We start from the raw sequence: 14,937 nt of genomic DNA, 5'->3' as shown, positions 1-14,937 counted from the left end.
TTAGCCATTCATATTAGTTGTAATTATCAATATGATAGGTTTAAATCTAATATCATTTTGTCTTTTGTTACATCTGATCCTATGATATTTCTATTTAATTTTTTGTCTTCTTTAGATTAATATTTTTTAGAATTCTCTTAACTAAATCACTAAATCACTGGCTTATTAACTTATCATTGTTTGTTTTAGGTTTTTTTTTTTTTTTTTTTTTTTTTTTGAGACAGAGTCTCGCTGTGTCACCCAGGCTGGAGTGCAGTGCAGGATCTCGGCTCACTGCAAGACCCGCCTCCCAGGTTCAGGCCATTCTCCTGCCTCAGCCTCCCGAGTAGCTGGGACTACAGGCTAATTTTTTTTGTATTTTTAATAGAGACGGGGTTTCACAGTGTTCGCCAGGATGGTCTCGATCTCCTAACCTCGTGATCTGCCCACCTCGGCCTCCCAAAGTGCTGGGATTACAGGCGTGAGCCGCCACGCCCGGCCTGTTTTAGTTTTTAATTTCGGTGATTGCTATATATATAATGTTTTTTATATATGTAGTACACCTTTAGTTTATCAATTTATCTTTAAATATTGTAATAACATGCCACTTTATATTATAAAAAGTAAGAACCTTTAAATCATATACTTCTATATTCCCATTTTATGTGTATTGTTGTTGTCATTTATTTTAGTTTTAAATTCTACAAACTTCACAGTACATTACTACTATTTTTTTCTCTAGACGATTGCAGCTTTTGGACAACTTTTATAACAAAATCTATGTTAGAGATGGAAAAATCTTCACAAGGTATTAAAGAATGACAGGAAATAAATTTATTGGATCACAAATTTATAAAATCCATGTTCAGTATTTTAAAAATCCAGTTAAACTACTTACTGAAAGAAATATTCTTTAGCTTTGTACTGCTAATTAAACAGATTCTTATTTTGACACAATAAATTTATTTTATCCTAATTGTTACTATGCCCTGCACAGTTTTTTCACACTTTAAGCCTTCTTTACCACTTATGACACTTCTGTTACTCTTAAGATTTCTTTAAAAGGCAAGCTTGAAATTTAACTTTCACCTGAAAGTGTTTAGCCAAAAAATAATGACATCACATGAATTAAAAGGAATAATGGAATAAAAACAAAATTGGTATCAACATAATCAGTAAATTATCTGAGAAGATATTTTTAACACTTCACATTTCTAGTTAGCACAAGCAAGAATTAACTGGCCCCAAGGTACTATAATAATTGACATTTTTACTGCCAATTTACAATCATCACTTTATTCTTCTCTGAGAAATTCATCGCTAAGAAAATGAAAATGTTTACAACAATTGTTATATCCAGGAGGTGGTATTTTACATAGTCAAGATGATAAGAGAAACATTTATGAAATTAGGTAAACAAAATGCAGAACGTTGAATATTACCAGTATCTCAAAGACTAAAATCAAGGAAAAGAAATGCAAAAATTAGAAGTGCTCACTGGTTAATATTACTTCGCTTTGAAAAAGTCAGAAATAATTATATTCCAAGAAATAAGCTATAATACTAAAAGCGTAATAATTGTATCTTTTTAAAGCCAAGGCGCATTTTTTTGCTTTAGAGAAGAAGATTCCATCTTTCACATGATTAATTTTTCTTTGCCCAGAACAGAACCTCAGTGTAAGCCATTATTTGAAAAAAAGAGTTAAAAATCTGACGTAATTTTCCCCATAGGATGTTTTCATTTTAGCACATAGGCCTTAAAATGGTAGATGACTAACTAGCTATAAAGGATTTGTAGATTAGCAAATGCGAATTTAAAATGACTGGCAACAGAGACTAAAACTACACTCAAGATGAAAAATGTCTAATATCATTCTTCTATAAGGTCAGACTGTTTACTCAGTAAGCTATCACACATCCAGAGAAGAAACCATAGTGCGTTCTTTCAAGGTTTTCTCGAGTTGCAAAGCCTATTCTTTTCATCAGTCCTTTTTCAATTGTTTGACTCTTGCAATATTTTCTTGATGTTTTTGTTTCTTCTTTTGATCCTTTTTCCTGGCTTTAGTCATTTTGACCAGTGTCCAGGGATGTATGGCATTTCCTAGAATCAGTGGAATAAGGGCCAAAATCAGTTCTAAAAAGCTGGAAGCGTCCTTTGCACATTATTCCACAACAAACTCAGCCCAAGTCTTCATATTAGACATGTATTTATTGGTCCTAAGAAAACATACACTTGAGAAATAGCCTCTAATGTTTTTTCTGAGATTACTAGTGAGCCAATCAAAATTTCAGATGAGCATTTGTTGTTTGTTTCTCTTTTAGTTCTATCATATACTTCTGAGAGAAAGTTTAAATTCGCCTGTGAATCTCAATTTGGGGCTGAAATTTGAATGATTAGAGATGAAATGAAAGTGTCTCTCCTACTTCAGGAATAGCTATTCCTTCGTCCTTCTAAAAGGGGTAGACAGAGCTTGACCTGTGAACCAGACCTATCCAGCACCTGAAACTACAGCTGGTGGCACTCCTGCCATCTGCCTCTCTCCCTTTTCTTTTTTTTTTTCCTTCCTTGAGTTTACCCCCTTGTTCACTCTTCTTTCCCTCCTTCAACATAGCCCCTCACACATGAGATGGTTTTCATTTCTAAACTTTGGCCTTCATGGCAGATGTGAGCCCCACATTCCACAGCAGACCCTGCAGGGCCTCATGATGCATAGGGTCTCTGGGAATTGGACCTCATCTTGCCATGCAACATCTAATACCCGGGCACTGTGTCCACTTGCGTTAAGCACAGGAAGAGAACATGGCAACAGCTACTGGCAGCTTTCCCCATGTCATGTACTGAGCCTGGGACCCAGACCTCCACTCCCAGCTCACCTCCATACTAGAAGCAGGAAGGCAGTTTGCTTTCATTTTAGAAATGTTATTTATTTAGACATAGAATTCTAGGTTGACAATGTTTTGTTCATAGTACTTACTCTAAAGTTGCATTTTGTTTACTTTGCCTCATTTCTGATGAGAAGTCAACTACCATTCTTAACTTTATTTCTCTGTGCATCAGGCATCCTTTTATTCTGGCTACTTTTTAAAGTTTTTTTATGTTAGCACAATTGGAGGTGCTTTGGTATGATTATGTTTATTCTGCTTTCATTTGCTGAGCTTCTTAGATCTGTGGGTTTATAGTTTTCATCAAATCTGGAAAATTTTCAGCCACTATTTCTTGAATTTTTTTCCCATTACTCTTCTCATTGTAGGTCTCTACTTACACCATATTTGACTGCTTAATATTTCCCACAGGTAACTGATGATTTTCGTTTCACTTTGTGCTTAATTTTTATGGATTTTATTTGTCTTCTAATTCACTTGTTTTTCCTTTTGTAGTGTCCAATACACTCCAGTGTCTAATTTTGGATTTTTTTCTTTAGGAGTTCTATTTTTGTCTTTTTTAAATATTATCTTTTCTCATCATGTTTGTAATTTCCTTTATATTCTTGTCACATGGAACATATTTCTAATAATGGTGTCAATATTCTTTTCTGTTACTTTTATAATTTCTTTTATTTCTGAGTTTTTTATTAATTTATTTTTATTTCAGTTATGGATCATATTATCCTGCTTCCTTGCATACATGGTAATGTTTTATTGTGTTCTAGACTATGTTGTTCATGTTGGACATTTCTGTATTTCTTGAAAGAATGTAGGGCTTTATTCTGGCAAGCACTTATGTCACCTGAGATCTGTTGATTCATTCAAGGTTTTCTTTTATGTTCTGGTAATGCTTTTCAGCCTTTTTTCCTAGACTAATCAGTCCTACTATTGAGACAAGACCCTTCTAAGAAGTCTAATTCCCCATACGTATGAGGTTTCTCCACTGTGACTGGTAGCAGCACAAACTATTAATATTCTTGTATAAGACCTAGGAAATTGCTGTCTGGTGGTGCTATCATAGATATTTTGTATACACCGAACGTTACTTAGCCAAAGTCTTATAGAGACTCGCTGCAGATCTGCAGAACAATTTCTCTGTTCATACCCTTCCTTTCAATTACCCCGTCCCATAGCTCCTTGTCCTGCCTGAAATCCAGTGTCTATTCAGGCAGAGATTGAGATTGGTAGGCTTTATTTGGGTTCCTGTTCTTTAAGCTGCAGACTGGAAACTGGTTTGGGAAGTAAGTCTGGAAATATGCTTGCTACATTACTTTTCCCTTTCCTTGAGGATCACAGTCTTGCTCTGTCAAAAACAATGGCTGGTTTTGTAGTTTTATAGGAAATGTAGTTCCCGTAACGGTTAATCCTTTACACAGGCAAACAGTAGAATTAACTAGTTTTTTTGTAGCCTGTATGTCCTTGTTTTGAAATAAATAATTTTAAGCCTCATTACATGATATGTCCAACTTTCCTGTTTTAAAATATTTTATGTAACTTGTATATCTCATCACTAAAAATTTCCTAGAATGTACCTCTGAAGACCTGTGGGACTGATTTGTTTGTTTTTGTTTTAAATCATCATTTTAATTTTGTCCTGAATAGGATCATTTATATTGTTTATCTGCTTTTGTACTGTGTATGCATCTTCCATCTTTTTGTTACGCCTTGCCAAAGTTTTGTCTATTTTATGTGCTTTTTTCTCCAGTAAACCGATTTTTTTTTAAAAAATTGTATCTTTATAGCTTTACTGTGCTAATTTTTTTTCTATTTCATTAAGAAATAAATGGCAATTATTTATCATTGTCTATACTCTACCTTCTTATTTTGGGTTTATTCTTTTGTACTTTTCTAGTTTTTTGTATTTCCAATATTTCTTTTCTGCTAAAAATAATTTTAAATGCTTTAAAATAAAAAGAAGAGCAGAAAAATTGGAAACAATTATGAAAGGGCAGTTTACACAGTGTAGAACGACATAACTTAGAGATGTGTTGAAACACTAAACTTTCTAGTGATTGGAGAAATTATGTCATTTTATTTATATCGTGTTGCCAGATACTAGAGAGTTGTATAATTTCCTGAGTCAACAAAGTATGGCGCAGGAGAACAAAGATCCTCACATATTACTGATGGCTGTTTAACTTGGTACAGCTATTAAGATTCTGAAAATGTTTAATGAAATTAGGAATGTTTCTGTCATGAAATCCAGAAGTCCCATTCACAGATATATTCTCTAGAGAAAATCCTCTGGAATATAACTCATTTGAGGCCAGGGATTTTTGTTTCTTTTGCTCACTGATACATCCTATATACCTAGAACAGTTTACAATGCTTATTTGGTGCTTAGTACATATTTGTGGAATTAAATAACTTATACAGTATTACAAATAGATATATATGAGAATGTTTGTTGCACATGACTTGCAATAGCAAAGAAGGCTTCATTAGATTTATTACTGAGGGAATGGATAAGTAAAATGTAGCGATAGTATTCAGTGGAATTCTATGCTGCAAAAAGGTAGGAATCATATAACAACATGGCTAGGAATGAAGAGTAAATATCAGTACAAGATCAAAGCACTATATCAATTTAAAATAAGAAAATACTCATAAAATAGAGCTTACTGTTTGAAGGAGGCATGCATTTTTAAGTAATACATTAAAGTAATTAGAGTTGGATAATAAAAATATATATAATAGAAAACAAATTTAGAACAATAATGAAATGCAATGAAACCATGGAGGAGCCTTGCATTGACTGATGGAGTGGTGCTGTATGTGTCAGGTCTGCATTATGTCTCTGAAGTCCAAGAAAAAAACGTATGCACTAGCACATATCATTTTAACTTGTTTTGCCTTTAAACAACAACAACAACAACAACAAAAACAGTCTTGCTCTGTTGCGCAGGCTACAGTGCAGTGGCATGATTATAGCTCACTGCCAGCCTCGAAGTTCTAGGCTCAAGCAGTCCCCTCGCTTTAGCAACCTGAGAAGATGGAATTACAGGTGCACACCACCACACTTGGCTAATTTAAAAAACCTTTTTTAAAAAAAATTTATTATTTTTTTTTTTTGTAGAGATGGGATCTTGATATGTTACCCAGGCTGATAATTCTTGCCCTCAAGCAATCCTCCTGCATTGGACTCCCAAAGTGTTGGGACTGTAGACATGAGCCATGGTGCCTGGCCTGTTTTGTCTTTTTAAACCTACAATTCAAGTTACTAATGACACTGTTTTTCAAGAAGGCTTTACATTACAAATTTACTCCTTTGCTAAGTAAATTGATGCTATGCCCCAAACCAGGAATTTCTTTGAGCTTAATTTACAATTAACAATCTGGCTTGCCAGCATGCGGCAGACAGACCACCTGTTTGTTTAGATTATACAAATCTGGCATTGTAAGCAGTAACATCATTTTAGAAAATAATTGAGGGACTGAGTAGCCATGGAAATAACACACAAAGAGGATATAGACTACATATTTTTAAGTAACTCATTAAGTCGGATTGGTATCTAGAAACTGAAAGTCATCACCACCAGCAATTGCCTACTGGCCGTTAGCACACGTGAGATAACTGTGGAGTCCGCCCCTCCACAATTGAGCTGGAGCAATGAAGGTGGGCTATCATGGTGAGGCGCCGTCCTCGAAACGTGCTAGGGAAGGAACATAGCTGGCTGGAAGGAGAGCAGAGGCACACAGAGAGGAAGTGAATGGATTGCTGTGCTTGAACTCCTCCAAGAGGTGTAGAAAAGAGACCAGAAAGTGAAGTACAAGGGGAAAAAGGAAGAAGACAAAAGAGGGTTTATTTTAAAGTCTCTATTCAAGATGCAGTTCTCTTTTCAGATAGGCACAGCAGTTACAAGAAGTGCGTTTGTCTCTTACCTATAAATTTCACACTGCTCAGGTCACTTTAGAGAGTTACATTTTAAATGAAAGACCCACATTTTCTGTTAACAATAATTAGGGGAGAAGGAGTTTGGAAATTGATGGCAACGTTTCTGTTGTTTAATCAGACTAAAGATTTTGTTTGTCTCCACCTACAATTTTTACCTTCTAATTATATGTGTTTATGATTTATATACAGATAATGCTAACAAGGATAATGTGTTATATCTTTAAAAGTATTTTCTTATGATTCACACTCTATTACTTTAATAAAACTTCAACTGTAATAAAAACCTTACACTCAGAAGAATGAGTGGACCTCAGAAGTCCTACAGCATGCCGAGTATACAGCATGGCAAGTATAGTTATAGCAATAGATTATATGCTTGAAAGTCGCTAAGTGTAGATTTTTAGTGTTCTCACTACAAAAAATAAGAATGTGAGATAATGCATAAGTTAATTCGCTCTATTGAGCCATTCCACAATGTATATATATTTCAAATCATCATGTCGTACACCATAAATATATGTTATTCTTGTCAATTTAAAAATTATTTTAAAAAGAAATCCCTTAATCTAATCATGAGTTTCCCTTTATTTGTTTTCATAAGTACACAAATATATTTTTCTGGTGAAAATTATAACAAAAAAGTAAGCCAAGGGACCTCAACTGAAAAAAATCTTAAGCAAGTGTGGGGATTTATGGATCTGTACCCAGAGGTGGCAGTGGTGGCCAGATCCAAATACCTATTTGTGTACACCTTGGAACTTCCACAATGTTATTTTTTTTGTTTTGTTTTTCCCCTCAGGCTCTCTTTTTAGGTTGTAAGGTTACTGCAATGGCTTTAGCTTTCCTCCTTTCACTTTGATATTTTACAATAGCTTTTAAAGTTTCCAGAATTGAGTTTCATTTGTTTTGATTTATGGTCTTGAGCCAATCACTGTTTCCATGAAACTAGAAAACACTGATTGCTTTTGGTCTTGTTTACATGTTTCAATCTTGGATCAGGGGTGTTCAGTTTCACCCAAGCATATTGGTTGACAGATGGAGAATTTTCTCCAAAAGCGAATTCATGTACCTTTAAAAGGCATAATACATGCAGGGGAGTAACAATAATAGATGTCCATTATTCACTCCGTTGATAACTCCTTCCAAATGCTGATTCCCTCCTGACTCCCTGAAGTATTACTGTCTCAATTTTTTTGTGATCATTCATCCAGCCATTTTTTCTGTTAATTTACATAAAATATTTGCATACAAAGATAAATATTTTACTGTGTATTTTAATTATTATTTTATATGCATTTTTACCTTAAATGATGGAATGTTTCCTTCAATACTTTTTACACTTTATCTTGGAGACCTAATCATGTCAGTACATACAGATTTATCCCTCCAGTGTAAGCACATGGAGAGCTATCCAAAGAAAGTTAGTACCCATGAATCTCCCTTAACAACTACTGGTAATTTTATATAATATGCAGTCTATGATATATTTAGTTATATTTAACAAAAATGCATTTATCTACTACTCAATTAGTGGGCACTAAGGGTTTTTCTCTCTCCTCTCCCTCACTTTCTCTCTCTCCCTGCTTTTAGTATAAGCAATGCCATGATGAACATTCTTATATGCGTACATATGAACGTATTTCCTTAGGGCAAACCTTATACTGAGAAATGGCATTATTAGAAACACTGAACACTGTGTATTTTTTAATATCTGCCAATTTATACTTACAGCAATTTATTTTATTACTTCTCATTTTAATATATTTAGGAGGTACAAGTTCAGGTTTCTTACATGCATCTACTGAGTACTGGTGAAGTCTGGGTTTTTAGTGTACCCATTCCACAAATAGTAAACATTGTACCTGATAGGTAATTTTTCAACCCTCATCCCCCTTCCACCACTCATAGCAATTTTCAATGTACTTTTATAGCTGTATCAGCAGAGACTGTTTGCTGACAACCTCACCAATGCTTGATATAATCAACTTGTCATTTTTGCTAATCTAAAAGATGAAAGAATTGTATCAGATTTTTATTTTAATTTAAAGTTCACTGTTTATCATTGAAGTTTATGTTCTTTTTATGTTGCTCATGGTCTTTTGCTTTTTATTTTCTATGAATTGCCTGTGCATATGCTTTGCTCAGTCAATAAATGTTTTTCTCTTACTGATTTGTAGATGTTTCCTATGCATTCTGAAGAACAATTCTTTGTATATTATGTAAGCAATACATACTATTACCCAGTCTACCATTTATGTTTTTAATTTATGTTTTATTCCCTTATGGTTTAAAATTTTTAACATACAATTATAAACATATATTCATATTTTTCTTTAATATTTGTATAGTTTTATTTTTTACATTCTTATCTTTGATACATTAATTCCCTTAGGGTTTATATTGTGGATGATATGACAAATAGTCTATCTTCATTAAATATTTTTTTACAACACACTTCATGGAATGTGCATCATTTTTTACCTGATTCAAAACACTAAGTTCTTATGTATGCGTGAGAATTTAGTGCCCTGAAAAATTTAGTAAATTTTTGTTCCGCTACTTTAGAGAGTAGAAAATCCTTTTTGTTCTTCTTTATTAAAATTGTCTCAGCTATTCTAATGTCATAAAAATTAAAATCCAACTTGTTGATGGCCATGAGAAACATTTTTTTTTGGAAATTAGGTTGGAATAGATTGAAGTTACAGACAAATCAAGGGAAATAGACACTTTTACAGTATTTACTATTCTCAAACATTAACATGTTACAGCTCTCCATTTATTCTGGTTTTCTTTGAAGTTACTAAGTAAAGTTTTAGAGATTGTTTTTTTCCAAAAAGAGCTAATGTATTTCCTCACAAACATTTTTTTCCAGGAACTTAATGGTCTCGTTATTTTTGTTTGTATTACTGGTAAACTGAAAAACCATTAATGAAAACATTTATTGAAGTAAAATAAACATAAAGAAAAATGCTCACACCAGAAGCATATGACTTGATGAATTTTCGCAAACAAAAATTGCCCATGTAACCAGCCCCCAGATTAAGATACTATTATCAGCACTTTAGAATCTACTCTGTGCTTCTTTCTAAACAATATCCCATCCCTGATGAAAAATCACTGTCCTGGATCTTTACAGCATAGATTAGTTTTGTCTCTTATTGTAATTTACATAAATGAAAGCATGCTGAATATACTTTTATACACCTTGCTTCTTTTACTCAGGATGTATGAGTTTCATCCATAGTGTTTCATATAGTTGTAGAGATTTCAGTCATATCCTTACCGTATTATATGTCATTTTATTAATATATGACCACTTATTTATCAACTGTACCACTGATGATTATTTGGGTAGTATATTTTTAGTGTATTGTGAATTGTGCTATGTTGAATATTCTACTCAGTTTTGGTGAACATTTATGTACATTGATCTGGTGTACGTAGCCAAAGCTGAAATTGCTGAGTCATAGAAAATGCACACGTTCAGCTTTAGTAAACATTGCCACACTTTTCCAAATTGCTTGTACCAATTTACACTCTTTCTAGCAATGGAGGAGGATTCTATTTACTTCACAGCCTGGATGACAATTGGCATGTGCCATATGGTGTTTGTGCAGCAAGTATCTCATTGCAGCTTTAATTTGCATTTACTTGATGTCTAATGAAGTTGAGCCTCTTTTTGTATCTTATTGCCATGTTCATAGTTTCTTGTGTGAAATACCTATTCAAATCTTTTGTCTTTAAAAAAATTAATTTGTCCCTGTTATCCCAGCACTTTGGGAGGCTGAGGTGGGTGGATCACTTGAAGTCAGGAGTTTCAGAACAGCCTGACTAACATGGCAAAACCCCATCCCTACTAAAAATACAAGAAAAAATTAGCCTGGCATGGTGGCCTCCACCTGTAATCTCAGCTACTTGGGAGGCTGAGGCATGAGAGAATCGTTTGAACCCGGTAGGCAGAAGTTGCCGTGGGCCAAGATTACACCACTACACTACGGCCTGGGTGACAGAGTGAGATTGTCTCAAAAAAATAAATACATAAGTATAGTCAATTTTTTCTTAGTGATTAAGAATTTCTTTATTTTTTCTGAGTTCTTCTTTGGGTATATGTATTGTGTCTAGGTTCTGTGGTTGCTTTTTTTTTTACTCTCTTAATAATGTCTTTTGATGAAAATTGCTTAATTTTAATATAGTTCAACTAAACTTTTTTTTCTTTCATCAGTATTGCTTTTTGAGTTCTGTTTTAAATTTTTTTTACCTATTTCAAGATCATATTTTCTGCTATATTTTCTTGTAAAACATTATTGTTTTACCTTTTACGTTTATGTCTCAGACCATCTGGAATATTTCAATATTGATTGTGATACTTGCTATAGATTTTTAAGATTTTTTTTATTATGTTAAGAATAATCTAACAAATTATTGGAAATGATATTTTATGTGTGGTGAGGTAGGGATCAAAATTAACTTTTTTCTCATATGAACAGCCAATCCATCTGCAACATTTATGAGAAAGACCATACTTTCTTCAATTATACTGTTGCATCATGTTTGTCATTTTAAAAAAAGTGACTGAATATATGGTGGTCTGTTTCTAGACTGTCTTCTGTGTCAGGGGTCCCTTTGTCTACTTTTGGGCTAATACTACATTGTCTTAATTAGTATAACTTCAGAATAGATCTTAGTATTGGGTAATGTCAGTCCACCACCTTTATTCTACTCTTAAAAATGCTTTAGCCATCATTGGTTTTTGCATTTCCATATAAATTTTAAAGCCAACCGTTCATAAAAAGTATTGCTAAAATATTGACTGGGGTTTCCTTGAATCGATAGGGAGAATTGACATTTTAATAATATTAGTATTGCAATCTATAAAGATGACATATCCATTCACTTATTTAGATCCTTTAAATTTCTATGAAAAACGTTCTATAGTTTTCAATATAAAAGTTTGCACACTTTTTGATAGGTTTTTCCAAAGTATTTAATGTTTCTGAGCAGCATTGCAAATGGTGAATTTTAATTTTTTTTGTTTCTTGCTGATAGAGAAATACCATTAACATTTGAAAATTGATTTTGTATCTGGTGTCCTTGCTAATTATACTTATTAATTTTAATAGTTTGACTGTAAATTCTTTTGGATTTTCTAGGTAAACAAAACATGACTTCCATGAACAATGAAATTTTATTTCTTCCTTTAAACACTTTATGCTTTGTACTTATCTCTTATTTCAGTGGCTACGGTGTCCAACACAATGTTAAAGAGAAATTGTGGAAGTAAGCATATTTGTCTTATTCCTAGTTCAAGGGAAGGATTTCAATATATCACTATTGAGTGTGACACTTGCTGTAGGTTTTTAGAGGTATTTATTATATTAAGAATGCTCTCTTTCATTCCTTCCTTGTAAAGACATTTCATGAGTGGATGTTAAATTTTATACGGTGCTTTTTATGCACTTGAAATGATCACATGCAATTTTGCTCTTGCTTTAATATAGTAAATTACATTATTTTTGAATACTGAATCATACTTGCATTCCTGGAATAAACATTAACTAGCTGCAATATATTGGACTTTCTGTATATCACTAGATTATATTTTCTTATAAGTTCTTTTCTCGTTAAAAGTTTTCACATCTGTGTTAGTTAAGAAATGTCTGTACTTTTCCTTTTTTGTAATGTCCTGGTTAGGTCTTGGAACCAAGTTTTGTTCTTCTCATAAAGACAGTCATAAAGTGCTCCTATTTTACTATTCACTATTCACTAGAGGAGTTTAAGATTTGTGCTATTTTTTCCTTAAGTTCCTGAAATAAATCAACTGTCAAAGCTAGGACTGACTTTCTTTTTAATGATTGACAAAGATTTTAGTAAGAAATTCATTTTCTTCAGTATGTATAGGATATATTATTCAGACATTTTATTTCATCTACCATCATGGTAAATCATTATTTTGGTGATAATTTTACCTATTTTATAAAAATTAACTGGCATAGTCAGGCCTGAATTTCTTTTTAATTATTGAGAAAGATTTTGGTAAGAAATTCCATTTCTTTAATATGTATAGGATGTATTATTCAGATATTTTATTTATTTTAGTTTATTTATATTATTTCAGATATTTTATTTCATCTACCATCATGGTAAATTATTATTTTGGTAGATAATTTTATCTATTTTATACAAATTATCAATTGTATTTGTGTTCATAATATAGTCTGAAGAATCTACATGTAATGGTGATTTTTTATTTGTAGCATTGATAACTTGTGTTTTTTTTCTCTTTTTTATGGATTAGTCTTGATAAAAGTTTTACTAATTTTATTAATCTTTTTACAAAAAAATATTTTGTCTTTGTTTATTATCTTTACTGTGTATTTGTCTATATAATTAACTTATGTTATTACCTTTGTTATTTTTCTTTTAATTTTCTTATATTTCATTTTTTTCTAGCATTTTAGCATTGAATTTAGAAGTATTGCTTTTCAGCTTTAAAAAAGTGTGTGTGTGTGTGTATATATATATTTATATTTATATGTATGTATTTAAGGACACAATGTTTTGAAAATATTACCTTAGCTGTATTCCATGTATTTTGATGTGTTTTCTCTATCATTATTCAGTTTTAAATATTTTTAAATTTCCATTTTGACTTCTTTTGTGTTCCATGGTTTATTTAGAAATATATTTTTAATTTCCAGAGGTGGAGTTTTTCTCATCTTTTGTTACTGACTACTAGCTTACTTTCAAGATGATAGACATAATTTAAATATTTTGAATTAAAAATCTTTGTTTATGCTTTATTTTTGCTCCAGCTTATGGTATCTTTTGATAAACCTTTCTTCTATGCTTGGGAAATGTGAATTATAGTACTATTAGGCATGGTGTTCTAGCTAGGTAAATTAAATCCAATTTGTTAACTGTGTTACTTATGTCTTATATATCTGTACTGGTATTTTTCTTCTCTTCATCTTTTGAGATAGGTATGTTAAAGTCTCTGACCATATTTGTTGCATTTATTAATTTTTCCCCTCTATTTTGATGTTTTGCTTTATGCATTTTGAAGCTGTATTTTTGTGTGCATACTGATTTAAAATTGTGATTCCTTCCTGTTAGTATTATTTGTTCATAAAGTGTCACTTTATATTAAATAATTTTCAAAAACTGTGAAGGGTCTGATAATTTGCCCTTCTTGCAAGCTAACATGTTAGCTTGCCAGAGTTTCACGAATGTTGGTGGAAGACAGATTTCTGACTCAGAGATAAAGAACTTTTGCTCACACTAGCAGTAACCAGAGATTTATAATTTTATTGCTTTGTTCCCCTGAACCCTAATTTTCACAGGGTATTTAAATTCACTGGACACCATTGGATTTTACTTTAGCCAAATCACCAGTACACCAGGCCTACGCATTTAGGAAAACCTCTGTGAATCGAAGGCCCCATTGAGCCAGTGGCATTACTTAAGGTAGTGAAGGAAGCAATAAAATCTCTCCCAAAGCAATAGCTGCATTTACCTCATTTGGACTTCATCGCCCTTTTCGAAAATGTGATGTTTTTAATCAGTTCTAAAAAATTTCATGATTCGCAGGTTTCTTATATTCTCCTTATTCAAACTTATATCAATCTCCTTACTTTCAGCCCTGTCTTACACAATGTATGATGCCTTTAATTCCTGATCCTCTTGGAGGTTATGCAGTATCAGTCGACTTGCTTATCATTAAAATTATTCCCTTGAGACACTTGGTGTTGATTCCTCTTACTTCTTCTAAAATCTTTCTTTATTTGGTAAGAATTTGTTAATCTCTTTATCCAACGTCCTGTTCTCTTTGTTTTTGTCTATTTTGTTTTTTGGAGGATTAGGGAGAGATTGTGGATAAATCATGTATTTATTCTGCCATACATTATCTGAATTCTCCATCTCATTATTTTCAATTTTTTCTTTTTATAACTTTAAGTTCAGGGGTACAAGCGCAGGTTTGTTACATAGGTAAACTTGTGTCATGGGGGTTGGTTGTACAGATAATTTCTATTTTATTTGGTTTTATATATGTCTCTTGTGCTCATCAGTTAACTGGATATAAGTCCAGATTAAATGTGTCTATATTTTAGGTGACTTCAAACCATTCACATCATTTATTA

Source organism: Papio anubis, chromosome 8 (assembly GCF_008728515.1).
Source record: "Papio anubis isolate 15944 chromosome 8, Panubis1.0, whole genome shotgun sequence".
NCBI classification, from domain to species: Eukaryota; Metazoa; Chordata; class Mammalia; order Primates; family Cercopithecidae; genus Papio; species Papio anubis.
The sequence above is the reverse complement of the archived record's forward strand: the minus strand, read 5'-3'. Positions refer to the sequence as shown.